The sequence below is a fragment of the Balaenoptera acutorostrata genome, chromosome 12 (genome assembly GCF_949987535.1).
Source record: "Balaenoptera acutorostrata chromosome 12, mBalAcu1.1, whole genome shotgun sequence".
NCBI lineage: Eukaryota > Metazoa > Chordata > Mammalia > Artiodactyla > Balaenopteridae > Balaenoptera > Balaenoptera acutorostrata.
The window spans coordinates 39371432-39399293 of record NC_080075.1 but is presented as its reverse complement, the minus strand read 5'-3'; the positions used below and the strand labels follow the sequence as shown (position 1 = coordinate 39399293).

Sequence of the window (27862 nt, the reverse complement as noted above, 5' to 3'; positions counted from 1 at the left end):
CTTTGGTAGCCTGCGTGCAGAGTACGCATGTGTGTGTATCTGTGTCTAGGGCCATGCAAACCCAACTCTAATATCAATACCTTTAAAAATAGGACTGTATTGCAAATGCTATCTCTAACTTCAACTAGGAAAATTAAAAACTGATAAACCCATAACATTAGAAGGATATTAAACATAGAGGCTCTGAGAGTTTAGAGACGTTTGTTGGGATTGACTTTTTTTCCTCCCTCAGAATCATGTTTAATATGCATATGGTACAAAAGACATGTTATTGCATAGTAGTCTTCATGGACTCTGGGTTTGCATCCTAGACCTGCCACTTTCTAGCTGAGTAACCTCAGGCATGTTCAGCTCTCTAAAGCTCAGTTCCTTATAGGAATAATGATAGCACCCACTTCACAGACCTTCTATAAGGATTACATTTAAAGTATACTTAAATAGCATCACTTAGTGCCTAGCTCATAGTCACTACTTTAAAATGTTAGATATCATACTCATTACTATAATCTTTACTATCTCATTATTATTAGGAAAGGTGTGTTAATGAAAACCATAGAACAGGAAGCAGCAAGACATGGCTATGAATGAGGTGGGTGAAGTGAGGCATGAGAAGTCACAAAATCTCAAAAGTTCTCGTAAACCAAAGGGCTGCAAGTAAGATAAATGGTCAGAAGTATGAAAATTTGCAAGTCAGAAGTTGGACAAGTAGGAACTAGGGGCCAAGGTAAAATTGTGAATTCTCAACCAAACTATGAGTAATGCAACCTAAGACATCAGCAAGAGAAGGGCACATGAAACAGGTAATTCCTACCTCAGACATGAAGTCTTTTATATAGTTCCTCCTGGCGCAGGAGTCAACCATATAGCATATCTAGTTGCATTTGGAACAGGAAACACGTGAGTCCTGTTACTATTGGAAAATAGTGAGTAAATTGTTGAATAGATTAGGAGAGTATAGCAATCAGAAATACGGGCATATCCTGACAAATGTAAAATTATTTTCAAATTGGACCATTTCCCTAGAGAAGTAGTTATACCATTTAATCGGTCCCATTATCATATTTTTTCTTATGTCACTTTTTACAGTATTGGTTCTTTTATCTATGGAGGCTTTGTCTAACAAACTAAGTTATAAGTATTTCCAGGACAGGATTTTCTGTTGTTGCTGCTATTGTACTTTTTAAAATATCCTACAGAATCTGGAACAATGTACTACATAGTAGACTTTCAATAAATGCTTGTTGAATTAAAAAATAAATATGAATTACTCCTGCTTAGTAAACGGTATTTGGTATAACGAATAGTAATAATTCATGAAATTAATTGATGACCTTGAAATCATACTTGACTCTTTCATATTCCACATCTACCATGTCAGAAAATCCTATTAGTTCTACCTTCAAAGTATATCTTGACTAAACACTTCTCACCACTCACATTTCATCCACCCTGGTCCAAGCCATCTTGCCTACAGGGCTGCTAAGTACAGCTGTTGGGCTATACACTGCTCATTACGGGAAGCACCATTCTCAGACACTGCAGGGTGAATGATGCTTCTTGGAGTTGTATAGTGCAATGATCCTACTTGCCTGGATTACTGCCAAAGTCTCCTAGCCTTTGTCCCCCACCAGCCTTTTCTCAACACAATAATCAGCTTGATCTTGATGAAACTTAAGTCAGGTCATGTCATGTCATTCCTCTGCTTAGAACACTCCAGTGGCTCTATCTCATTCACAGTAAAAGATAAAGTCCTGGCAAGGCCCTAGTTGATCTCATCCCACTCTTACCTCTCTATCTTTATCTCCTCCTAGTCCCCCCATTTCTCACTGCTCTAGTCATATTGGGCTCCTCACTTTTCCTAAATCCAGGCATGCTCCTGCCTCAGAGTATTTACACTTGCTCTTCCCTCTGCCTGGAATGCTTTTCCCCCACATATCCTAATGGCTAACTCCTTCACCTTCTTCAGGTCTTATTCAGATCTTACCTTCTCAGTGAGACATTCCATGACACCTATATTTCTCATTGCAACACCATGTCCTATGTGTTTTTCCACTTTATTTTTCTCCTTAGACTTTATTATCATCTAAGCCCCCATATGTTTTACTTATTATCTGTCTTTCCCCCACAGGAATGTAAGCTCCGTGAGGACAGAGAGTTTTGTCTGTTTTGTTTACCACTTTACCCAGCCAGTACCTGGAACAATGCCTGGTGTGAGCTGAGAGCTCAGTAAATACTTGTTGAAATAATGAATGAAAGACAAAGACAAACTAGTGCTTATAAACATAAACCACTTTCTTCTACACATTAAGCAGAATGAGTAACCAATCAGTCTAATGTTTTTTCAAGACTTGCCACTGATATGTTATAGGGCTCAAGATTTTTGCAAGTCACTATTAATTTATTACATAATGATAGTCTTGGCTTATTTTACAATTGGAGTATTTTAAGTAATAACTATATGGAATTATTTTTTAAGTATGCAATTCTATAATGAAAAGACAATGGTTAAACGTCTATTAGAAAAAAATTTTTTTTCATTTAAAACTTCTCTAGGTTAAGGAGAAATTTCATTTAAACTTTTCTAGGGAAATTATGGGTAATTTAGAAACCATACATTTTCAGAGAAACAGAAGCCATGGTTGGCCTCTCAAGGGATTTTCCTCAAGAACCACCCTCTACATCAACTGGGTATGTGACTCAACACCAGCCATCACACAGAAAGACCCCCCTAAGCAGCAGGAATACAAATTCTTATACCGCTATGTAATATTTTTAAATAGAGAAAAAAATCAAACAGGAGATATTTTAGAAACAAAATAAACAGAGACAAAAACAACAACAACAACAAAAAAAAGCAGTGGTATCATGAAAACAGGACAATTTCACAACATAATCCAGAGTAAAAGATTAGTATAACAAGATTGCAATTATATAATGGACTTTCGTTGGATACCAAAATGCATTAGAAAGGCCATTTAATTCTCATGCCACTGTCTGGTCATTTTGATTCCGATTCTACCAGGAAGTAAAATATCTGTGTTTTCTTGCCTTATTCTCTTTACTTCTGTGAATTCCTGAGCATTAATAAAAACAAGTTCTCAGTCAGAATTTGATTTCAATCTAGAAGTCTTATTTCCGAAAATCTAGCCTTAGATTTAAAACAGTATTTTCCCCTTTCATACTTTTATTTATTAACTTTTAAGGATCTATATAAAATAAAAATAATGAAAAACTCAAAAGAAAGAAAACATCTTTGAAATCAAAGACTTTAGGAATGGAAGAGGCTTTTCACTTGCACATGAGGAAATGGAGGTCCAAAGGGCTGAGACAGATAACATTTTAGCGGTGGTAGCCGATTTCTAATCAGAAGCCAGGTTTAAGGGTTTCCGGTCCCATGCTGTTTGTCCCACACTATATTGTGGGAATGCTACACCAAAAAATTACTGAAAAAGAGAATTATGTTAAGTGGAATTACTTATTATTTGAATCAAAAAAATATCAGATTCCCCTTCTCCTCCAAAGAAAAGTTAAGGCTTTCTCAAAAAGTATGGAATTTGAAGGTTCTCAATACTTGTAAGAAAAAAAACATCTTGTAGGGAAGATTTTGCTTGGTAATAAGTATTTAATAACTTAGTAAATAATCAATTAGATTAATTTATTATTTCAGGTATTCTTTACCAGTTCACAAATCCAAGAGACAGTTCCCATATTTGGTTGCAAGGATGCAGTATTTTAGAAAATGTATAGCTTATTTTCGTGTGTTCCTCCTTTATAAATATGCAAAAGCCTATTTCCATTCTTCTAAGTTTACCCTAACTTTATTTTACAGCTCAATATGCCCAGCAAAAGAAATGGTAAAGAAAGCATACAGGACACATTTACAAAATGTAAGTATTTTTGTGTCTATTACAAATTGAAGGTCAGACTAGTGACAGTTTTTTTTCCACAGATCCCTACAACAAGAGTATATCAAACCAGTGAGCAAACAAAAAGCCTGTATAAATGGCTTTGTCTTTATGATTAAATTGGCTCACTGATGCGTGCCAGGGAGTGCTGCTTTGATTCCAGGTGGTCAGCATATCCCTCTAGTTAATGGCATCCAGAGGGAAATGGCTCTCCTCTCTGGCTGTCTGATTCTTTACTGCCTGCCTGAGCTGCCTGCCTTTTGCCCCAGTATGTTAGAGGCTACCTCAGTTACTCACTACTTGTCCCCAGAATGAGGTTAATTTTTTGTCAAAATCATGACTCTTCTTAATGGTGGAAGAAATATTTTGATTCTAAATCTCTTATTAGAATGAAGAGGTAGGGAAAATGTTCCTACACCAACACTCCCTAATCCCCTGCCGTCATCCTCATTCTCCAGTAGACATCCAAACATCCATTCACACTCAGTGGATATTTATCAAAGATGTTCCTGGGTCCTAGATGCTAGCAGTAAGCAAGATTGATTCAGCTCATGCTCTCATAGCACTCACAATCTGGGGGTGGTTTGGAGAGGGAGTACAGAAAAGAGACATTCAACAAATATTATAGGAAATGTTCAACAACAGTTGGGATACGTGTCATGGAAAAGTAAAAGAAGCTATGAGAGCTTGTAAAGGTGACTGTAACTTAATGTAGGTGAACAGGGAATCCTTGCCCATGGAAGCAGCATTTAAACTGAGAAATGAATAGGAATTGGCCAGGGAAGGGGAATAGTGGTGGTGAAGAGTCCCAGGCAGTGGAAAGAGCCAACAGAAAGAAACTCTGAGACATGAAGGAGCTAGGTAAGCAGAGGGAAGAGAGAAAAGGCTGAAGAAGGCCTAAGCCAGACCATTCAGGGAGTTATAGGTCATGGTAAAGTTTGGACTTTATTATAAGTTTTTACAGGGCTTTGGGGAAAGAGATGACACAAGCATGTTTTTAAAAGATCAGTTTGACCACTCTGTGGAGAATGAGTTAGTGGAGATAAACAAGAAAATGTATGGCACTAGCAGCTAGAAAGGTGTCTGTTATGGACTGAATGTTTGTGCCCCCCACACCCAAATTCATATGTTGAAGCCTTCATCCCCAAGGTGATGGTATTTGGAGGTGGGAACTTTGGGGGGTAATTAGGTTTGAATGAGGTCATGAGAGTGAAGCCCCTATGATGGGATTAGTGTCCTTATTAGAAGAGGAAGAGTGAGAGATATCGCTGTGACAGTGAGACACAGTGAGAAGGTGGCTATCTGCAAGCCAGGAAGAGGGCTCTCACCAGGAACTGAATCTGCCAGCACCTTCATCTTGGACTTCCCAGATCTCATAACTGCTAGAAATATTTGTCTGTTGTTTAAGCGACCCAGTCTACAGTATTTTGTTATAGCAGCTGGAGCTAACTAACACAGTGTCTGAGTGGTCCAGGTGCTGGGCTAAGGTGGTAGTGGTAAAGACAAAGAGCAGTAGACAGATTGAGAAGTATCCTTGGAGACAGAATTGACAGTACTTGGTGACTGGTTGGACAAAGGGGCTAAGAAATAGGTAGATATAAAGGATGATTCCTAGGTTGATGATTCCTAGGTTCCTGACAAGAGCAACTAGGAGGATGGTGGGACTATTTAATGAGGTAGGAAACACTGGAGGAGGAAAAGATTGGGCACCATAAGTTCAGTAATAGACATGTCCAAATTTTGGATGTCTATGTACTAGCTATCTGGAAATATTAAGGAGGCAGTTAGATATATGGGTCTGGAACTAAGAGAGACCTGAATGAAGATATAAATTCAGAAGTTGTCAACATGCATTTAATAATTGAAAGGATGGATGTGTACGAGATTCCTGAGAGAGTATAGAGAGATAAGAAGAGAAGAGGAGGGAAAGGAAGGGAAGAGAAAAGAAGGGAAGAGGGCCTACGACTGGCCACAGATCCATACAACAAGCACACATCAACATATATCAAATCAATGAACAAACAAAACATTTATATAAATGGCTTTGTCTTTATGATTAAACTGGCTCGCTGATGTGGGTTAGTGAGTACTGCTTTGATTCCAGGTGGTTTAGCATATCCCTCTGGTTAATGGACTAGGTCCCAAGAGGAGGAAAAGCAACCGGGGGAGACTAGAAAGAGGAACCAGAGAAATAATAAAAAAGCCAGGAGACCATGGGGTCACAGAAGACAAGGAAGTAATTTTTTTGGAAGAAGATGGGAGTGGTCAACTATGGCAAATAAGATGTGTTGTCCATTAGATTTAGCAGCCTGAAGGTCACTACTGATCCTACCAAGAAAAGTTTGGTAGTTGGTAGAATTAGAAGCAGATTATCATGAGTTGAGGACCATGATATGAAAAGAACAAAGAATGAGTAAACTGTTTCTAAAAGCTTAGTTGTAAAAAAAAAAGTGGGGTAGGGGGAGGGACCGATGGAGTGGTAGGTGAATGTAAGGGAGGATTTTCTTAATATGGTATATATTTGAACATGTTTGAATTCCCAGAAGTTCTCTTCAAAAAAAAAAGTAACTCCATTGGGCATAATAATTAATTTTCTCCCAAATATTTTTCACTCATGTTATTCTGTGGGTCAGGAGATCTAATATCACTTAAAACTTTTGATTGAACTTGACAAAAAAAATCTGGCTTAAGCTAAAAATTGGGGTGGGGGTGGGGTGGGGATGGGATAATTTATCACCTTATGTAATTAAAAAGTCCATGGTTGGGGATGACTTAGGACATGGTGATATTTAGATGCTCAAATGATCAAGCAGGAACCAATTTTCCCCCTCTCTCAGCTTTACTGTCATTCATTTATTCATTTGAAAATATTCATTGAAAAGCTACTATGTCTATTTTAAACACTGGAGATACAATGATACAAAAAACAAACCCACTTTCACTACTTCTTTTCAGCATTTTACTGGAGGTTCTAGCCAGTGCAATAAGTTAAGAAAAAGAAGTTTTAACAGTATAACAACTGGGAATAAATAAAACTGTTATTATATTTAGGTAATATAACTGTGTATTTAGGAAATCTCAATGAATCTACAGATATATTACTTGAATTAATTAGCCAGTAAGGTTGCTGGACACAAGGTGTGGGAGGTAGAATTCTAAGTTGTCCCTCAAGATTCTGGTCCCCTGGTGTACATACCCTATGACATTCCCTCCCCTAAAGTGTGAGTGGACCCGTGAATGAGGTTTCACTCACATGATTAGTTTATTGTGTATGGCAAAGGTGAAGAAATTTTGAAGATGTAATTAAGACCAGTTGAACTTGAGGTAATCAAAAGGAAGATCATCCTAGTGGCCCTACCTAATCAGGTGAGCCCTTTTAAAAGAGTTTAGAGGTCAAAGATGTCAGAAATCAGACATATTTGAAACAAGAGAAATGGTATCCTGCAGGCCTTGAAGAAATAGAATGCCATACTCCAGAGAGGACTACATGACAGGAAACTGCAGTAGCCTCTAGGAACTAAGAGTGGCTGCTAAATGACAGCCAGCATAAAAGAGGAACCTCAGTCCTACAGCCGCAAGGAACTGAATTGCAGTAATAATCAGTGAGCTTGGAAGAGGACTCTCAGCCTGAGGTGAGATCATAGGCATGGCTGACACCTTGATTTCAGCCTAGTGAGACTTTGAGCAGATGACCTAGCTAACTCTTATCCAGACTACTGACTCATGAAAACAGTGAGAGAATAACTTTATTTTTTAAGATGCTAGGTTTGTGATCATTTGTTATGCAACTATGGAAAACCAATATAGAAGGTCAACATGCAAAATTCAATTATTTTTCTATATACCAGCAACAAACAGAAAAAAAAAATTAAATTGTTACCATTTATAATTGCACAGAAGTATCAAATACCTAGGAATAAATCTAATTAAAGAATGCAAGACTTATCTACACAGAAAACTATAGAACTTATGGAGGGAAATTGAAGATAACCTAAATAAATGGAAATATGTGCATTGTTCATGGATTCGAATTTCAATGTTGTAAATATGTCAATCTCTCCAAATTAATTTATAGATTCAATGCAATCCCAATGAAAATCCTAACAGATTTCTTTGTGGAAAATAGCAACCTGACTCTAAAATGTATATGGAAATGCAAAGGGGCCAAGAATAGCCAAAACACTCTTAAAAAGAAGAGCAAGATAGGAGGACATACTCTACCAGTTACTAAGGTTTACTATAAAACTACAGTGTAATACGGCATGGTATTAGGGTAGCAACTAAAGATAAAAAATTCTTAAACCTCTTACAAATCAAAAAATAAAAGACAGGTAACTCAATAGAAAAATGGGCCAGGCAGTTGAACAGGCACTTCACAGAAAAGGATATCCAAATGGCCACATGAAAATGTATTTAAACTCATTAGTCATGAGGAAAATGTAATATGATATACTATACTACACATCCACACTTAAAAGACTGAAAATACCAAATGTTGCCGAGGATGTGGAGGAACAGGTACATAACAGGGTGATTTCATGCGATCACTTAGTTCTTTTAATTTAAAAAACTTTTTTATAGTACGATCATTTTGGAATGTAGTTTGGCAACATCTTCTAAAGTTGAACATATGTACACTCATGTACACTCTATGATCTAGCAATTCTATTCTTAGGAATATATCTGATAAAAATGCATGTATATGTTCATCAAAGGCATTTATAATAATGTTGAGTGACAGAAGCCAGACACACTGGCTTCTGAATACTATATGAGAATGAATACTATACTTCTATTTACACAAAGTTGGAAAACTCAAAACTATGGTGTTAACAGTCAAGAGGAGAGAGGGGGTAGTGACTGGGAGGAGTATGAGGCGGGTAATGTTCTATTTCTTGATCTGGGTGGTAGTTAAATATGTGTATTCACTTTGTAATAATTTTTTACTCAAATTAGTTTTGTGTGTCTTTTTTCTGTATGTGAATGATGTATCAATAAAAAGATTTTAAAACAGTGCCAAGCTTCCTGCTCTCATGGACTTTATATTCTTCTGTGAGGATCCCTGCTCTCCTCTGTGTTGGTGGCTTCGATCTCAGGCTTCAAGTGGTGGGAAGAGGTAGGAAGATAGCTCCCAGCAGCTCCTCGTCTACAACTTTCCATGTTCAAACCAGAAGCCAAGGTAGGCTTCTCTGCTGAGTCTTACAGGCTCAGCAAAGTTCCAGGTTGCCTCTCTCTGGCCCTGATTGAGTGATGCTCCGATCCCAGTCACTGAGGCCAGTGTGAGGTTCTTAACTGGGAGGCCTGAATCACAGCCAACCCTAAAACCAGAGTGAAATAGAGTCCACTTCACCAGAACACATAAAATAAGAATGAGGAAAGATGTGGTTCTCCAAATAAAGAAAAACGAAACAAAACAAAACAAAAAACAAAACTGGGGCCCCATTTCAGAAAAGGAAATAAATGTGGGCTGAAAACCCAGGAAACGTGTACCACGGGTCTCCTGCAAGTGAAAAACCAGATTTGCCAATTCATATTAGGTCAACTTCCCTTTAATCTCTTTCATTTACCACACATGTTTCAGGGATTTGTTTTGCCTGCTTCTTCCACTACTAACATGATTGCAAATAGACTCTTTTCTTCCCTTTCATTAGCTGAGAAGTAGGGTACTCCCTGTTTCTATGGCTTTGAGACAAGCCAAAAACAATCAACCAAACAAAAATTAACAACACAAATCAGTTTAGAGTTTTAAATATCTGTGTCTGCTAGAAACTACAATGGTTAATAAAAAATAATCAGACCTTGGGAAATAAGTTCTATTTCCACTCACCTTCAGAGGCTCCTTTCAGGTGCCTCAGGGGATACCTTCTCTGGTAAGCTTTCTTTACCATCTCCTTCCCTGATCTGAGTTACTCACCTCCTCTGACTGCTTGCTTACACTGTACTGTAATTTCCTGTTTTCTTATCTGTCTTACCCATTGCCTCATGTTTTCCTTGAAGACAGGCTTTGGCCTATATCGCTGTATCACCAGTACAAAGCTCACTGTCTGGGACATACACGATGGAGGGTCAATAAATATTTTCCGAATGAATGAGTGCTTCATATCCCACTTGCATTTAATTCTGGTAACAGCCTGTGAGATAGAGATTATTAGCCTGAGGCTTGGAGAGGTAAGGTAGGTGACTTGCCCAAAATCACACACAGGTAAGTGGAGTCAGGATTTGGGCTTGGATCTATCTGATGCCAAAGTCTGGGCTCTTGGCTACTGTCTTGGTCAAAAATGTTCATTTATTTGGAATAAGATTCAAACTCTAGCTTGCAAAAGTTGTCCATAATTGCATCCTATCTGCCTTTCTAAGCCTTTCTGTCATTCACCTTCACGTATCTTTCCTCACAGCCCCTGAACAGACTTGGGTTTTCCTGCCTCTGTTTTTGCTAGGCTCTGCCAACTCTGCCTACTAATCTTATCCCTTCTTCAAGGATCAGCTCAGATGTCATCTCTTTGATGAAATGTTCCCTTATCATTTAGCCAGAAGTGACATCCTCCTCTTCTCAATTGTCATATCCTTTATTTCCTGAGCCATGGACATGGCATTTACGACACACTAGTGTCCTGTTCAAGCTATTAGCAGACCTCTTAGTTTCCATATTAGACTATTGCTCCATGGCCTGTCCCTCTATGGCCCCTCGTACAGTGACTTGCACGTGGTAGACTTTAAAAATGCTGGATGAATTAATGGTGGCAGTGGTGACTTTTGGGTATGCCACCCATCTCCCTCTCTGTCTAGGGCTTATGACTGTGCAAATCATTGTTAAATCTGCCTCATATCTCATATCCTCCTCATATTCCATAGTCTGTGCTCTCTTGGGACTCAGAGGGATCTTCTGCATTCAGAACCACCAGCTCTTAAGTTGGCAAATTGAAGTATAGAAGGGGTTTTTTTAGCTGTCAACAACGTGGTTTCACAAATAGTTTGGTGACATGGCTTTGTGAATAATACATCTTTTTTTTTTTTTTAGTTTAGAAGGCCTAGTGACAATGAGAGGAAAAAATAAGGGAGTTTATTCTAGGTGTTTCTAGAGCTGAGGTAATCTGGTCTGTTAACAGTAAAACCTGAAGTTAACCAGAACCCAATTAACTAGCAGTAATTGGCACCTCCAATCACACACACACACACACACACACACACGCGCGCGCGCGCGCGCGCGCGCGCGCGCGCGCGCGCGCGGAAGAGGGAGAGAGAAAGAGAGAGGATTTGCCCTTAGGAGAAAGAAACAAATGACAAGAACAGCACAATATTATCAGGTGCACTCAAAACAACCACTAGCAGCATGTGCCCTCCTCTCAATAACAACATCGTTTCCAGAAGTGAAGCAACTCAAACTTCTGAATCATGCAACGTGATAGAAAGGTAGAAGGGTTGGGGCTTCCCTGGTGGCACAATGGTTAAGAATCCGCCCGCCAATGCAGGGGACACGGGTTTGAGCCCTGGTCCGGGAAGATCCCACATGCCGTGGAGCAACTAAGCCCGTGAGCCACAACTACTGAGCCCAAGTGCCACAACTACTGAAGCCCGTGTGCCTGGAGCCCATGTTCTGCAACAAGAAGCCACCCAATGAGAAGCCCGCGCACCGCAACGAAGAGTAGCCACCGCTTGCCACAACTAGAGAAAAGCCCATGTGCAGCAACAAAGACCCAACGCAGCCAAAAATAAAAATATAAACTTATTAAAAAAAAAAAGATAGAAGGGTTTACCAGAAAATTCATTTAACCAGCACATGTCATTTCCCACAAATTGTGGTTAAGCAGTGTTATATCTTAAGACTATAGTGAGTTGCCTAGGAGTTGTGGGCAAGTGTAATTCCTTAAAAAACAACAGCTTTTCAAAGTTGTTGAAGGGAAGAATTATAGCAACTAAACTAACTAGAAATGGAAGCCATTTTCAAAAAGAAACCAGAATCCTCAATGTACAGCTGGAGCAGAAGATTCTGGAGTGCCTTGTTTTCTGCTAAATTGCAGGCTCCAATGATCAGGTTTCAAGTTTTACTGCAGCAACTGACTCAAAGTGATTACTTAGCCTGCAAAAGAGAAAAGAGTGTAAAGGAACAGGATTGAGGTACTGAAAATTGCAATTAAAGAGGGCACATGAAACTTGATTTGTTCCTCCTTTAAATCTGGTTGAACAATACATGGACAAGAACAATTAAAATAAAGTTTAATATTAATGGAAATACTAGAGAAGCAACTAAGATTTCTGGAGACATTTTTAAAGGCGTAGTATTTATAATGGCAAAGGGGGGCATGGAGAAAAAGGCTGAAATAAGATATATTTTTAGCTGAGTAATGACACATATTAGCATTTGATGACAAAGTCAACAATGTCAAATTTCAAGTGATTAGAACCCAAGAACTTGGTGGGCTAACCCTGAAGATGCTGCTGGAAGAACACAACAATAGCCATTGTAAGGTTGGAGGCAAATTAGCATGGTGAGCCAAGTGGCCAATACATCAGATCTTCAGATGATGGTGATGAGGAGGAGGAGGAGGAGGAGAACTGGCGTGTTCACAGCTACTTCCCCATTATTTGAAAAAAAAATTTCTCTGAGTTTCTTTTTGTTTTGTTTTTCTCCATTTCTTGGAATACCTTCCCTGCACCTCTTCCTACCTGCCCCACCCCCAACTCTGCATATCCAAATTCTACCTCTTCTTCGAATAAACTTTTAAAAATGCAGTTTATTCCAGAAAGTGATTTCTGAGCTCACTACTAAGAAAAAGCAAGCCTCTTCTCTTTATTCCTCCTCCACACCTCTTGTGAGGCACTAGTCATTTTCTGCCTTATAATATGGATACGTATAATGGGGCTTGTTTCCTACACTAGACCTTAAGCGTAAGAGTCATGATTTATCTCTGTATTCTCTACATTATCACTTCTTTCTTATGTATAGAAAGCAACCAACAAATATCTGTAAATAATTATAAATTTGTGTTTAGTGAATGGAATAGTAGAGATGGAGTTGCACTGATGTAACTGTCTTATCCAGATTCTCTTTGACCAATGTCTCATCTTTTCAAAGGCTGAAGATGCAGTTCTTATGACTTCATGGGCTAAGGATTATCAGTATTAAGACAACATATGATACATATGTTTTAGAATCTTTATGTGAATTAACTTTATAAATTTAATTATATTTTAATGCCAGAGGGGTTTTGCTATTTAGAGGAACCATGTATAGGATCCTTTTGAAATAATTAGCTCCTCCTAAGTATTTTGCTGTAGTTTTAACACATGGAGATAGTTTTTTATTTAAAAAAAATATTTATGTACAATAAAAGTCACTTTTTTGATGCATAGCGTTATAAGTTTTGACAAATGCATAGAGTCACATAATTAAGACACAGGACAGTGCCATCACTCAAAAAGTTCCCTGATGCTGTCCCCTTGTTAGTCCATCCCCTCACCACAAACCCTTGACAACCACTGACCTGTTCTCTGTCCCTATAGTTTTGCCTTTTCCAGAATGTCATATAAATGGAATCAGATAATATATAGCCTCTTGAGTCTGGCATCTCTCACTTAGCATAATGCAATTGAGATTCATCCATATTGTTGGCATATCAATAATTTAATTCTTTTAATTGCTGAGTTCTATTCCATGGTACAGAGGTATTACAGTTGAAGGATATTTGGGTTATTTCCAGGTTTTGGCTATTATGAATACATCTATTATAAATATTCATATACAAGTCTTTGTGTGAACTATATACTTTTCTCTTGGGTAGACACCTAGGAGTGGGATTATTTGGTCACATGGTAAGTGTGTAACTTCATGAAAACTGCCAAACTGTTTCCAAAGTTTCTGCAGAATTTTGCATCCCCATCAACAATATATGAGAATTGCTCTGCACCCTAACCAGCACTTGGTATTATAAGTTTTGTTTTTAGAAACCATTCTAATGAGTGTGTAGTGGTATCTCATTGTAGTTTTAATTTGTATTTCACTAATAACCAAAGATGTTGTGCATCTTTTCATGTACTTACTTGCTATCCATCCTCTGTAGTTAAAATATCTGTTGAAATCTTTTTTTTCCATTAAAAAATTGGGTTATTTCATATGGCTTGCCTTTACTTAAATAATTTTTTAAAATCACATAATTTTGTAGAAAAAGAAGAAAATTAAAATCATCCATGAATCCACAATAGGTGATAACTATTTTTAAATATTGGTATATGTACTTCCCATCTATTTTTTTAATGTGGGTTTACCCTGAATTTCCTTGGTTGCACCAGCCTAAATATATAAACAAGGTCAGCAAGTAGTAATAAGTCAAATGTAACTCAGGTCCTTTCTATGCCTTGTTCACAAAATGCTTAAGATAGAAGAATGGAGGATTCTTCAATGGAGAAACTAAATAGCCTTAGAAAAAGATATTTTCACATACTGGCTCTAGGTAACTGGCCAATAAGAAGGCTGTGGTATCAACTGATCACCCTAAGAGAAGCCCATCATTTGACCTGTTCCCTTCACCCCAGCAAGTGCTTTCAATTTACTTTTTTAGTTGATTTCTGTCACTTAGAAAAAGAACAGAGACCTAAGAGTCATCCGACAATTAAGAAAAGCCTTGGAATATTACTCAGCCATAAAAAAGAATGAAATAATGCCATTTGCAGCAACATGGATGGACCTAGAGATTATCATACTAAGTAAGTCAGACAGAGAAAGACAAATATTATATGATATCACTTATATGTAGAATCTAAAAAATGATACAAATGAACTTATTTACAAAACAGAAACTGACCCAGACTTAGAAAACAAACTTATGGTTACCAAAGGGGAAAGGTGGGGGGAGGCTGGGATTAACATATACACACAACTATACATAAAATAGATAATCAACAAGGACCTACTGTATAGCACAGGGAACTCTACTCAATATTCTGTAATAACCTATACAGGAAAAGAATCTGAAAAAGAATAAAAATATGTATATGTATAACTAAATCACTTTGCTGTACACCTGAAGCTAACACAACATTGTAAATCAACTATACTCCAATATAAAATAAAAATTTAAAAACAAGTCCACAACATCAGAGGTAACAAAGAAAAAAGGAACTTGGAGGAAACAAAGATGATGCAGGATGCAGAAAAAAACCCAAAAAACAAAAAACACCTTTTTTAAAAAAAAGTACTTGAGGGAATTCCCTGGTGGTCCACTGGTTGGGACTCTGTGCTTTCACTGCCAAGGACCTGGGTTCAATCCCTGGTCAGGGAACTAAGATCCCACGAGCCGTGCAGCACAGCCAAAAAAAGGTATTTGAAAACTAAAAATACGATCACTGAAAGAAAAAGTCCCAAAGAAGATCAAGAGGAGAATATTGAAGACAAAGAAGACGAGGAGACAGAAAGTAGGGGAAAAATATAAGAGACTTTAAAAATCAAACAGAAATTCCATTGTTTAGCTAGTTAGAGTTCCAGAGAGCACAGGACAAAAACGAAGAAGAAAAAATTATAAACGAAATCCTAGAAACTGTATCTGATGTAAAGAACATAATCGCCAGGTGAAATACCCAGCCCAATGATTGAAAAAAGGCCTGTAACAAGGACATGATGATAAAATATTAGTACACTGAGCATAAAGATCATAAGACCTTCTAAAGAGGGGAAAGATGATTGTATCAAAAGGAAGAAGAAACAATAACTTCAGCCTTCTCAATAGTATCACTCAATTCTAGAAGACAATGGAATATTATCTTCAACATTCTGAAGTGAAATTATGTTTAGCTAAGAATTTTATATCCAACCAAGATAGTGTGAGGGTAGAATAAAGACATTTTCAGAGATTCAAGATCTCAAAAATTTATGTCTTATGTATCCTTTCTAGGGAAATTACTGTTTCAGAAATATAAGAGAGTCAACCAAGAAAGATGACAAGGTGCCCAGGAAATGGGAGAGCTAACCCAGAGGATGGTGAGAGAAGTCCTAGAATGCTAGAATGACACCATGCCTCAAAACCTAGGGCTCATTCAGTCCTGATTAGATCAAGAAGACAGAGATTTTTTTTTTTTTTGAGAAAAAATGTGGAATTGATAGATTGATGGTTCTGTGTTTGGAGGCTTGGAAAAAAAATATTTCTAGCCTTTTGAGACTTGAAAATCTTTATATATAGTTGTAATTAAGTAAGTTCTGACTACTGGCTTAAAACATTTTTGCCTTGTGACATTTTTGCCAAAAAGTCTTGCCATGTGACATTTAAAGATTATGATAAATCTATAGTGGGAGGAGGTGGGGAAGGGAAGTGGAGGTGGAGGTGGAGTTAAAGGGCTGAATCCTCAACCACCATAACAGGATGTCAATAGACAATGTCTTAAATTGATAAATCGAGAAATAGCTGAATGAGCAAAGTATTTAAACACAAAGAGGTAAATAATAGATAAAACAGTTAGAAATTGAAAGTGGCAGCCTCTCAAGAGCAGTATGGATGAGAGATGGAGCAGAGGTCCAACTGTATCCCCACGTAAGTCTTCTAGAATAATTTATTTTTTTAGAACCATGTGCACATATTATTTTGATGAAAAAAACACAAAAATTAAGTAAAAATATTTGCATACACTCTTTAGATAGAATTGGAGTTGATGTTTCAAAAGGCCTTACACTTTTTTGGTTTTTGCTATATACTGTAAAATTGTCTTCTAGAAGTTATCAGTTTTATTGCCACCAGCATGTATAACTAGTATCCATTTCCCTACCTCTTTGCCAATCTATATTATTTTTTTTCAAATCTTTGCCAGTTGGATAGGGGTGGAAAAAGTTTCTAACCATTATTTGAAATACATTTTCTTTAATGGGTCCTACTTACAGTTGAGGCTAAGTGGCATTCTGTCAGTTTGCTTCCTGTTAAATTCCTGGATTGCTACTTGATGAAACTGCTAATCTTCTATATGAGTATATGTCTTAACATCTAGACCTAGAGCTAGACAGACTGCAAAAATTGCCTTAACTGTGAAGTAACAGAAAACATATCTCAAACAGAATTATTGATCTGCTTTCCCAAGCAAGTACCTCTTCCTGACTTTCCTACTTCTATTTAAGACCCTGGTAATTTTGGACCCTTTCCTCCATACTTAGTCAGTCAACTAATGAATCAACTTTGACTCTACGTAGACTCTTATACTTGTTTCCTTTTTATCCCCTCTTACCACTCAGATGTTGCTTTTGCTTTCAGAAGAATTTTGATAGATATTTCCAAGATTTTATATGAACTTATATTTCCACCACTAGTGTAGGAGAACAACTTTGTCCTTGAACTGTCAACACTTGGTACCAAACTTTTTGATCTTTATCAATCTAATAGGTGAAAAATAGATGATACCTCATTGTTATTTTGATTTGTACTGCTTATGTATGTAGCTAAAATGTATAATTTCTGCCTACATCTCAGTAACCAACATTAGGTCACATAGACAGGTTCAGAGGCAGGGGGCTCACAATGCCAGCATTTCACTATACAGCCTTTACAGTGCAAGGCAGGGAGGAAGGGGGCTGGAATGGATGTTGAAGCCATCGTCATTTTTCTCATATATGACTTTTGGGTTTTATGTCCTTCTCTACCCTAAGATTAAAATTTTGCTCATTTTTTATAACTTTTTATTATAAAACCATTGAAATACACAAAAGTAGAGAGAACAGAATAACGAACTTTCTGGTATCTATCACACAGCTTAAAAATTATTAACATTCTATATTTTGTTTCACTTATCCTATGCCTAATTATTTTTCTGAAGTCTTCTAAAATAAAATCTCGGATACTGTATTATTTCACTCATGAATAATTTAGTAGGTTTCCCTAACAGGTAAGGAGTTTTAACTGATGTATAACATATAGACATTAAAATGTATGGCTCAATTAACTTTCATAAAATGAAAACACTCATGTAACTATACCTCATATCAAGAAAGAGAACATTACCAATACTCCAGAAGCCCCCTTTCTGTCTTCTCCAGGTTATTACTGTAGGGAAGAAAAATGTTTTCTTTGACCCTCTTAGGGTCCCTGGATGGGTCTGACAATTAAACTGACAGAGACAGGTTAACAGGAGAAGAGCATACAAATTTAATATAAATTTTACTTGACATAGGAGCCTTTATATGGAAGTGAAGACACAAAGAAACAGAGCTGTGTATTTTACACTAGGTTTGATGAAGAGTGGAGAGTGATGGAGGAAGAGGCTAGGTTAAGGAGTATGAGATAATGTAGTAAACTCGGGGAAATTCACAAGGCCTGTTTGTTAGGATGCTTCTTGGTGTTCCTTTGTCTTCCAAAATTAGGATGCACCTTTACTCCAGCTATAGTGAGGGCACCTCTCACATGAGAGTTTTATGACCTGTTTCAGAGGAGAAGGGTAGGAAGGGGGGTGAGTAGGGGAAGGTCGGAGAGACCTTCTCGCTCTGCTGTTTTTTCAACTCATTCAGTTTAAAATAGTATTTCATTGTGTGAAAATTTCATAGGTTTCTAACCATTCATTATATTAATGGATATTTGGGGTATTTCCAATTATTGGCTATTGCAAAAAGTGCTGCTACGATCATTTTTTTTTAAAATTTTTATTTATTTATTTATTTATTTTTGGCTGTGTTGGGTCTTCGTTTCTGTGCGAGGGCTTTCTCTAGTTGCGGCAAGTGGGGGCCACTCTTCATCGCGCTGCGGGGGCCTCTCATTATCGCGGCCTCTCTTGTTGCGGAGCACAGGCTCCAGACGCGCAGGCTCAGTAATTGTGGCTCACGGGCCTAGTTGCTCCGCGGCATGTGGGATCTTCCCAGACCAGGGCTCGAACCCATGTCCCCTGCACTGGCAGGCAGATTCTCAACCACTGCGCCACCAGGGAAGCCCCTATGATCATTCTTATACAAGTCTTGCTGCACATATGTCTGCATTTCTCTTGTGTATATACCTCAGAGTACCATCATTGGATGATAGGGTATGCTTATGTTCAGTTTTAGTAGATACTTTCAGTTTTCTAAAATGTTTGTACCAAGTTACAGTCCCACAAGCAGTGTATGAGAATTACAACTGTTCCACGTGGTCATCAACACTTGGCATTGTCAGTCGTTACAAGCTGAGTTCCCTGGGAAGTAGACTCTGAGAAGGAGATGATCAAACAAGGAGTTTATTGGGATCAACACCTACAGAAGGGAAAGGGAGTCAGCAGGACTGGACAGAGGGAGGAGTTGGACTGTGATGCAGTTTCAACCAGTGACTCAACTCACCCCACAGAGAGCCAAGTTTTGGGGCCATTACAATAGTCCCGCCCTGCCACCATGGCTGCTCTGTTTATATGTCTATTAGATCAGCATAAGAGCTGATGATGGAGGCTGAGTGAATCAGCCAGCTGAGTCATTTTGTCTCCTGGTGTTTAGTGCCTCTTCTGTGGTAGATACTCTTGGTGGGTGTTCACATGAAATCTTCATATCCACTTTATCCCCACTCCAATATGGCCATCCCACCCCAGACTTCTTCCTCCCTGACCTCCCAATCTTTCTTCTTCCGGGCCCTGACCAGCTGGCCAATGCTTTGTCACTGATAATGACTCTCTATATATTCTAACCTCCAGCTGCTTCTCTTTCCACACAAAGTGGATGATGAGTATAGTGAGATAAGTGTTTATAAAAGCACCTTGTCAGTGGTTCTCCATGCCCAGGCTATATACCTCAGGCCAATTAAATAAAAATCTCTGGGAGTGGGACCCAGACATCAGTGTTTCTTTAAGGTTTTCCAGGTGGTTCCATTGTTCATCTAAAGTTAAGAACCACTGCTCAGGTGTTCAGCTTTCTGCTAAAACTTGAAAGATAGTGTTTCTCCAACTTTTTTGTGCATTAGAATCAACTTGTAGGTGCAGATTCTTAAGCTCCAAACCCACAGATTCTGATTCAGAGAACTGAATTAAGGTCCAAATCTTTGGATTTTTTAAGTCACCCAAGAGATGGGTGGATACAAGTCAACCAAAGAGCTAATTCTGACAATCTCTGATATAAGTAAACCAAGTTTCTTGCTTATCAGGAACTCAAATCTCATAGAGAGCAAGTTATTTTAATTGGTGGCAGGAGGAATTTTAGCAAAGAGTGTTGAAAATCATCTCTACAGGATTTTAGAAATCAGATAATTCATTATCTGCTAGTATGACAAATAAATCTGTACTTGAAAAATAAATGGGTCTGAATTACTGTGAGATACTAAATAAGCTTATATTTCAAGCTCTCCATAATACATTTGACTTTTTTAAAAGCCAGGCTATACTATTGAGAACGTTTTCAAAAGAAGCACCCAACCTAAAATTACAGCAGCTCTTTGCTGTCTTTAGGTTCATGTTCTTAATATTCATGGTGGGTCTCCTTTCTGCTAAAGCCCAGAGACAACTGGCAGCAGCAATTTTCACTGTCAAGAGTACTGCTTCTTCAAGACAGCATCTTCAATAAGTGGTGCTGGGAAAACTGGACAACTACATGTAAAAGGATGAAATTAGAACACTACCTAACACCATACACAAAAATAAACTCCAAATGGATTAAAGGCCTAAATGTAAGACCAGACACTATAAAACTCTTAGAGGAAAACATAGGCAGAACACTCTATGACATGAATCACAGCAAGATCCTTTTTGACCCACCTCCTAGAGAAATGGAAATAAAAACAAAAATAAACAAATGGGACCTAATGAAACTTAAAAGCATTTGCACAGCAAAGGAAACCATAAACAAGACCAAAAGACAACCCTCAGAATGGGAGAAAATATTTGCAAATGAAGCAACTGACAAAGGATTAATCTCCAAAATTTACAAGCACCTCATGCAGCTCAATATCAAAAAAAACAAACAACCCAATCCAAAAATGGGCAGAGGACCTAAATAGACATTTCTCCAAAGAAGATATACAGATTGCCAACAAACACATGAAAGAATGCTCAACCTCACTAATCATTAGAGAAATGCAAATCAAAACTACAATGAGGTATCACCTCACACCAGTCAGAAAGGCCATCATCAAATAATCTACAAACAATAAATGCTGGAGAGGGTGTGGAGAAAAGGGAACCCTCTTGCACTGGTGGTGGGAATGTAAATTGATACAGCCACTATGGAGAACAGTATGGAGGTTCCTTAAAAAACTAAAAATAGAACTACCATACGACCCAGTAATCCCACTACTGGGCATATACCCTGAGAAAACCATAATTCAAAAAGAGACATGCACCACAATGTTCATTGCAGCTCTATTTACAATAGCCAGGACATGAAAGCAACCTAAGTGTCCATCGACAGATGAATGGATAAAGAAGACAAGGCACATGGGCTTCCCAGGTGGCGCAGTGGTTGAGAATCTGCCTGCTAATGCAGGGGACACGGGTTCGAGCCCTGGCCTGGGAAGATCCCACATGCCGCAGAGCGGCTGGGCCCGTGAGCCACAACTGCTGAGCCTGCGCGTCTGGAGCCTGTGCTCCGCAACGAGAGAGGCCGCGACGGTGAGAGGCCCGCGCATCGCGATGAAGAGTGGCCCCCGCTTGCCACAACTGGAGAAAGCCCTCGCACAGAAACGAAGACCTAACACAGCCAAAATCAATCAATCTATCAAACATACGCATCTGATTCAAGATCCTCATTAAAAAAAAAAAAAAAAAAAAAAAAAAAGACAAGGCACATATATACAATGGAATATTACTCAGCCATAAAAGGAAACGAAATTGAGTTATTTGTAGTGAGGTGGGTGGACCTAGAGTCTGGCATACAGAGTGAAGTAAGTCAGAAAGAGAAATACAAATACCGTATGCTAACACATATATGGAATCTAAAAAAAAAAAAGGTTATGAAGAACCTAGGGGCAGGACAGGAATAAAGACACAGACATAGAGAATGGACTTGAGGACACGGGGAATGGGAAGGGTAAGCTGGGAAGATGTGAGAGAGTGGCATGGACTTATATATACTACCAAATGTAAAATAGATAGCTAGTGGGAAGCAGGCGCATAGCCCAGGGAGATCATAGCCAAAGGAGATCAGCTCGGTGTTTTGTGACCACCTAGAGAGGTGGGATAGGGAGGGTGGGAGGGAGATGCAAGAGGGAGGAGATATGGGGATATATGTATATGTATAGCTGATGCACTTTGTTATAAAGCAGAAACTAACACACCATTGTAAAGCAATTATACCCCAATAAAGATGTTAAAAAAAAAAAAAAGTACTGCTTCTCCACTTCACATGCGTAACAATCACCTGGAGTTCTTGTTAAAATGCTGACTTGGATTCAGTAGGTCTGGGCTTCTGCATTTCTAACAAGTGATGCATTACTAACATCTTCTGCATTTCTAACATCCCAGGTGATACTGATGCAGCTAGTCTGGGAACCACAGTCTGAGTAGCCAAGATCCATGGCCTCTTGTCCTTCCCCTGTAGCTCATACTTTACCTTATAACAAATTCTGTTCCACTTTGGTCCTTTGGGTTAAAGCCAATAAACCCAAACTGCCTAAGATGTTAAAATCTGGTAGGTTAACTGATCCCATTACATGCTCTGCTTTGCAAGTTAGAATGAGGACTTAAAGAATTAAACCATATTAAGCACAGACTTTAAAAACAATTAAAAACGTTACTCACACGCTCCATATTGATTCAGACTCTCCATATCCTTTGATTTCAGCAGTATTATCGTCATGCCTTGACCTCTTGTTAATTAACAAGATTTTAAAAGATGGATTGACGAAAATGATGTGCTGATCAACTTCTCTGATGACACTGAAACTAAGTAAAAATTCTTTTGGAAATCTACTTAATCTATACCAAGAGACATTAAGTTTGTTTACACCAGCATTGTTTTGATATTTGATCTCATATTCTCATTCCTGATAACATATTACAAATAATTTACTTATACAACAAATATTTGCTGAGCATTTACTATATGCCCCTCCCTGTAATAGATGGTGAATTAACTTAAAAGAAGGAAAAAAGCACTTTCTGCAAAGATATTTATTTCAGTATTAACTAAAACGAAAAACTTGGAAACTAAATCTTCAACAACTGGGGAATAATTATGTACATTTTGATATAACAACTCAAAGGAATAGTTCAAGACATTAAAAATGCTGTGTAGATTACAAAATTGTGTGTAAAAGGAATTTAAAAGAGGATTAAAAACTGTAGAAGCAAAAAACTGAAATAAAAGCTAGGGAGGTGTATTGTGATATTACCGTAAATAAAATGTTGCCGTAAACAACTTATTAAAAAACCACACACACACTGACACACACACACACACACACACACACACACACACACACTTGTAGCAGCATCAGATACTATAAAGGTTCATTTCTTTGACTATCGATGCAACTTTTAAAAAGCCTTCTCTTACACCAACAAAAACATTTCTGTCCTTTCCTGCCTCCATAGCCTGCTTCTTCCTGTCTGTAAATGCAGGCAGGAGATGTCGAGGAGGTAATCTAGAGCTCTCCTGATTTACAGTGAGCAAAATAACAGTTTCCTGAAGAGGCTGGCAAATGTTATGCAGACATTTTACATCTGTATCAGTGTTATCAATGACATGGATTCTACAAAGCTAAACCCAGGCATAAAGGTATTCTTCTTTCAGCTATTTTTACTTAAAAGTTATTGGTTTGGGGTTCTATTTTTCTCATATTGCAAACTTTATGGATATTGGGTTTTTAGTTGTAAATATCATCTTGTTTATATTTGAGTTTACTCAGTGTTGGAATCCCTATGTAATTCTCTAAGTTTGGTAAGTTCTCAGGTACAAAGGCATAATTTAGGGAGGGGAGTGGGAGGGGTGTGTGTGTGTGTGTGTGTGTGTGTGTGTGTGTGTGTGTGTGTGTGTGTGTGTGTGTGTGTGTGTGTGTGTTTAGGTAGACTACCACAGCTAGTGGGTGATGAATGGCGTTGGGGTGGGAGTGGGGGAAAGGGAGTTTGGGGATTTTTTTTGCAGAGAGAGTGCAAGGCTCAGGGATGCAGTCCTGCAAACTATCAATTTTTATTCTTCTCTCATCCTTTCACCTACCAAAGACTTGCCAGGGCTGTGAAGAACAGATAAACATACACAGAACTGGAAGGACTGAGTAAGTGATAAGCCTCTTAACAGCAGAGATTTTATGAAGGTTACTATGAGCTAATTTGAAAAAGTGTTGCTGAATGGTGAAGAAAGGATGCTCTCATATTCAGAGTTAGAGTGATGCCGATTCCTTCTGGGCACCATTCATACGAATAGGTTTGCTTCTTTGCCCTATGTCAAGGAATTAAGAGGAATGCCTCCTGGTTTGCCCTCCTATTTACACTCCTGACACACAGAGGTGAAGGCAGGTGGGGTTTTGCATTATTTTGTACGTGCAAGTGGTTGTTCAGTGACCTTGGAAAAACCCAGTGCTAATGTATTACAGCAGGTGGCAGCCTTTCCCTGGGAGAGAAGGAAGAGTTAGTCTTACCTAAGGCAAAATTGTTTTTGGTTTTATAGCTTTTCTTTGATATAAGTGTAAGGTGATTTATCTAGGGCCTGAAGTTAAGATTGGCTTTAGAACAGAGGGAAGAGGAGCAGGAACCCTGGAACCCAGAAAAAGGGATGTGGGCTCACTTCCGGGACCCGGCCGCTTAGTCACTGACTCTGAGTTACTCAGTGGCTGCCCTTGGGGAGCCTGGTCAAGTTCAGACTCCACAACAACAGGTGTGGGTGAAGGCATCAGCCTGAGGCTCAGAAAGGGGCTCTGAGCAAGAGACCACAGGGAGGTAAGAACTGACCTAAAGGCGTAGAATCAGAGCAGATCAAGAAGACTGCTCTATACGGTGAGGAAGGGCGTTTGATAACAGAAGTATCCCCTTTTCATTCCAGATCTGTAAAGAAACATCTAAACTGCCAAATGTTTTTTTGAAACGGTTATTAAGTTCTTCTCCTTCAAGTTTGCAAAGTGCTTAATGGATAGCCGACTTGGCTGAGAAGCTTGATGCTAGATATATATCCAGTTCGTTTCTACTTTCTTAATGGTATGATTGTATTTTATCATTTATCAGGAAGGAACTATGTCAACTACATTTCAATTTAAAAAGGTTTTATGTAAAATGATGTTATTCAAAACAGTGTGAATGAGGAGACATTTACTAAAGCACTTACAAATGGGTTTGCTTCGTGACTAAAGGTAATTACTGTGATGAGATGGGGGTAGGAACGCTCAGACATCAAGGAACTAGCTGTGACTATTTAAATTAATTAAAATTAAAGCAAAAATTCAATTCCTCAGCTGCACTAACCACATTTCAAGAGCTCAATAGCCATCTCTAGCTAATGGCTACCATATTGGATAGCACAGATTATTGACCACTTCCATGGTCACAGAAAATCCTACTGGTCAGCGCTGGACTAGAGGAAAAAACTGGGGAGTGCTGCCAAGTGAAAAGCATGAGGTTAAGAACAAGCCCTCCTTGTAATACTAAGTATCGTAATCATAATTCCTCAGTGCGGCAGGAGTTTCAAATAGAGTATTTCATATAATTCTGAAGGCAATCCACGACCATAACAACACTGCAGCCTACATTTGTGGAAACCTTACTGCCGGCCAGGCACTAAGGGCTCTGTTGTAATAACTCATTGGTCTTCGCAAAAAGCTGGTGACTTCTAACTTATCTGTGGTTACCTGGCTTGTAAGGAACAGCTGGAACTCAAACCCATGTTTTTCTGGGTTGTAATAATTAGAGAGAAGATGTAGGAAATGCCTAGCACACTCTGTATGTGAATAAAATGTGCTTTTAAGCCACTTTCCCCTTAAACTGGGCCAACTCTTGGATTCTGTCACATACTTGTCTTTCTGGCTGAAGAAGGCTTTATGCCAGTTCTGATAGAGTAACAATGATGCCCTGTTTGTCAGGATGTGAGCCATTTCCTCCCCCCGCCAAAGCAGAATCGGCTGTTTGCACAAAGGAAGTCGGTTTCTCAGCAGCTCACCTTTGTAGAAATCAAGTCTATTTGGGTGAAAATTTTGAAGTAAGATATTCTTGTTTAAGACAAAAATATTCTTATTTAAGACTGGAAGTATATATGGGAAAATGCTGTTTTCTCTAGGTTGGTACAATTATGAAAAATATTTCCTCTTTTTGCCCTTTTCTCCTTTTTCTTCAAAATGTTGGCTCTATTTTGTAACTTTTCTACATGAATATGTGTAATAACATTTAACAAAATCAAATCCAGATACTACATCATGAAACTGGTTAACTGGTTAACAATATTTTAAGCTTTTGATAATACAGCAAATACTTTAATACTAGCCAATAAAAAACTTTAAATTGAATGCTAAATAATACTTTAACCAATAGCCGAGGAAGCGTGGAATTTAATTATAAGGTTAAAAACGGCAATAAACAGTGTTTGGGTACTCACTGCCTCTCTGCAGATGGGGACTCGGGGTTGTTTTATGTCAGTGGCCCCATGGATGCCTGCTTTATGTCATCCCGTTCAAGATGAAGTAGGGACTGGTCCATAAAACAGTCTGTGATTCACGCTGTTACTTTTATCATCAATTAGCACCATATGGTCTTTGAAAACTAATAAACGTGGTGTGAGGAAAGAGAAAAGGGATCTTTTCAAACTACAGCATAGATGTCTGTCCTTCCCAGGTGAGGCTCATTATGTAGGAGTGCTGTAACTGCAGGGAAGGCAAAGGGGAAAAAAGGGGTTGAGAACTGGCCCGTAAGTGCTACGGTTCTTTTCTCCTATAAAATTCAGACTTTGTGATAGTTTTACTTTAAAAGCATGTCTTTACCTACTTTTAACTAACACATCATTGTAAAGCAATTATACTCCAATAAAGATGTCAAAAAAAAGTGGTATTCTTTTAAGTGTGTATGCATTTTAATTTTCTTTAATGAAATTTGGTATGCTGCTAAAGGATATCTTTATGTACTTTTAAACCTGTAGTGTGAGTCTACTGTGAAATAATAGCCAAATGAAATGGTAGCCAAAAACGTTTTCAAATATCTAAGAATTCTGATTGAATACAGTTTATAGAATCATTCACTTTAATGGCCTAATAACAAAATTTTTAAGTATGAAAGATAATTTAGAGGATCAAGTGATAATGTAGCAGCAGAGAATCAAGAATTCACTCCTTATTCCCTCACTTCCCCACCTCTGAGGCTTCCATTTAAAAGCGTTACTGCTAACTTTAGAGTGTAATTTAAGTTAGGTGGCTATAGGTTTAAAGCTAAGGAAAAACAAAAGACATGTGAATTCCCAGCAATCATCTGCCTAAGCAGGCAGTTGGAGATAAGAAAGAATGAACTGAAAAAGGGCAACAGATTCATTCCACAGGTGGTGTACGCAGCTGCAAGGACTCGGTGAGCCAAGCCCTTTTCAGAAACACAGAGAAATATTCAGCCTTGTCCGCTCTCATTCCCTGCAAGAGGATAGACCTGGCAGCCTTAAAAAGGAAGAGTCCTGGAATCAGACCAGGCTCTTTTGTGTTTCCTGTTTGAAGGCATTTTGAAAAAAACAGAATCCTGAGATCAATTCACTTAAAAAAATTATGTACATACACATATGAATACCATGCATTTTATACTCCCTGATGGATGCCAAACAATCCACCTCTGCCAACTAAATTGTCTTTGCAGATGTCTTGGAGCTACCTGTTTGTCTCCTCTATTCTGATTTTCATAGTAAGATATTATTTCAAATAATTTTTCTGTTTGCTTATGGAAGTAACAAGGCTAGGGTCACTAATCTGATACCACAGAACGATATGTTCATTCTTGGTTCCACACCACCCTTCTGGTTTCATAAGGAGGGCTGCATTTAGGCTTTGGTTTACAGAGTTCAGTTTACAGGTGTATCCTCCACTCTATTTTATTCCCATCCTCTGGCTTTCCACTGCTGTGTGCTTTGCTCAAGTGTGGTTAAATGGATGAGCTACTCA

At 38.3% G+C, this 27862-nt stretch overlaps 1 protein-coding gene across 1 annotated transcript in view; it reads right to left on the bottom strand.

Annotated features, from left to right (window-relative positions):
• Window positions 1–27862, bottom strand: part of VPS54 (VPS54 subunit of GARP complex) — a 150463-nt gene that overhangs the window by 107976 nt on the left and 14625 nt on the right. Inside the window, exons 3-4 of the mRNA XM_007189731.3 lie at window positions 26329–26593; window positions 22551–22694 (exon numbers count right to left, since the gene is read on the bottom strand). The gene's annotated coding sequence lies outside the window, so the exon portion shown is untranslated. The remainder of the gene's footprint in view (window positions 1–22550; window positions 22695–26328; window positions 26594–27862) is intronic.